General features: G+C 46.3%; 1 pseudogene; it reads right to left on the bottom strand.

Annotated features, from left to right (window-relative positions):
• Positions 1-206: 206 nt before the first annotated feature.
• On the bottom strand, positions 207-1,527 carry LOC113632474 (mesoderm-specific transcript homolog protein-like; annotated as a pseudogene).
• Positions 1,528-1,993: the final 466 nt, after the last annotated feature.

Genomic DNA, 1,993 nt, shown 5'->3' on the forward strand with positions numbered 1-1,993 from the left:
AAGTGTTTCAAAGACTTTTATGCAAAAGAATGTCTGTCTATCTTTCTGCATCAGTAAGTAGTAGTGCCCATCAGAATTTCCTAATAACACAAAGACAAAGGCAAGTCCATACACTTGATCAGATGTCAAAGGAATGGGAGGTGGACTATTAGGTCACCCTTAGAGCTTCTGCTGGCTTTTTACTATATACTGTTCACCAGTGTGAGTCAGGTGGACTTTGTGAGAGAATAGTGTTTGGTGGCCAGGACCTCTTTTGGGCTTTTCTTGCTAAGTGGAATACACAACAGATAAGGGAATAGGGGAGGTAATACAGGGAAGCTACTCTTTCCAGCCCAGAAGGAGTTGGTGAAGCCCATATATGCATTTAAGAAGCCCATGGGATCCTCTAGCTGTCATAGTGGCTAATGTGGTCATCCAGAATCGACACTGTGGACCGCGGCAGCGTTTTCCTGTACAGCTCCAAAAACTCTGGATAGGGATTCACTGGATCCAGTGGCCCATAGGTAAAATGAATGGGAATAGGGCTTCCCTGGTGGTGCAGTGGTTGAGAGTCTGCCTGCCGATGCAGGGGACACGGGTTCGTGCCCCGGTCCGGGAGGATCCCACATGCCGCGGAGCGGCTGAGCCCGTGAGCCATGGCCGCTGAGCCTGCGCGTCCGGAGCCTGTGCTCCGCAATGTGAGAGGCCACAACAGTGAGAGGCCCGTGTACCGCAAGAAAAAAGAAAAAAAAAAAAAAAAAGAATGGGAATAGATACAGAGGCAAGAGCTCCCACCCAGCATCTTCTAAACTTCTTCCTTTGATTGATGTACTGCAAGAGACTGTCGATAACCAAGTTCCCGTCATTGTTGCGTATCCCTGCCCACATGTCCCACAGTTCACTCTCAGAGGGTCAGGTGTATGGCTCAAAGACTGGGGTGAGACCTCGAGAGAATACGAAGAAGTTCATCAGTCGTGTGAGGATGGGTGACAGCACGCCTTCAGCTTTGAGAAGCTTTTGGAGAAGGAGAGGACGGTGAGTCTCAGGAAATATACCTTCATTTGACAGAGAGACTCTTGATGGTAAGCCGACCAGATCGATTCTGCTTGAACCTATAGAGCAGCTCCTGAGCAACGATATCCCCATAGTTGTGAGACAACAGGTTGATCCTATGGTTCTGGAGCCCCAGATGCTGCAAAAGAGCCTCCACGATGCTGGAATAGTGATGTGGTCTCAGTTTGTCACTGAAGCCAAAGCCTAGGAAATCAAGGGCAATCACTTGATGAAACCTGAGAGTCACACCTTCCCAAAACTTGTACCAGTCATAGCTGGACGTTGGAAAGCTGTGTAAAAGCACAACTATCTCTGGACTTCCAACACCCACAGAGTCTTGGTAGAAGATACGCAGTCCCTTGTAGGTAAAAAATTTGCCTGATAACTTCCATGAGTGAAGAGCAGGGGAAAGCCGGGGGTGGGGGGTGGGATGTGCAGATAGGCCACAAGCAGGGGCACAGCCAACAGCCCCACCTGGACCCACCACTCCCTCATTCTGATTCAGGTAAGACCTGGGCTACAAGACTCCATGTTTGGGGACCCGGTTGCGCATGCCTGTTGGAAGATTTTTAATCACAGTTTCCATTTCAGTGCTTGTGATTGGTCGGTTCATATTTTCTATTTCTTCCTGGTTCAGTCTCGGCAGGTTGTGCATTTCTAAGAATTTGTCCATTTCTTCCAGGTTGTCCATTTTATTGGCATAGAGTTCCTTGTAGTAATCTCTCATGATCCTTTGTATTTCTGCAGTGTCAGTTTTTACTTCTCCTTTTTCATTTCTAATTCTATTGATTTGAGTCTTCTCCCTTTTTTTCTTGATGAGTCTGGCTAATGGTTTATCAATTTTGTTTATCTTCTGAAAGAACCAGCTTTTAATTTTATTGATCTTTGCTATCGTCTACTTCATTTCTTTTTCATTTATTTCTGATCTGATCTTTATGATTTCTTTCCTTCTGCTAACTTT

This window comes from Aethalodelphis obliquidens, unplaced genomic scaffold, assembly GCF_003676395.1.
Source record: "Aethalodelphis obliquidens isolate GAN/ISIS:26980383/991018 unplaced genomic scaffold, ASM367639v1 scaffold37, whole genome shotgun sequence".
Taxonomy (NCBI): domain Eukaryota; kingdom Metazoa; phylum Chordata; class Mammalia; order Artiodactyla; family Delphinidae; genus Aethalodelphis; species Aethalodelphis obliquidens.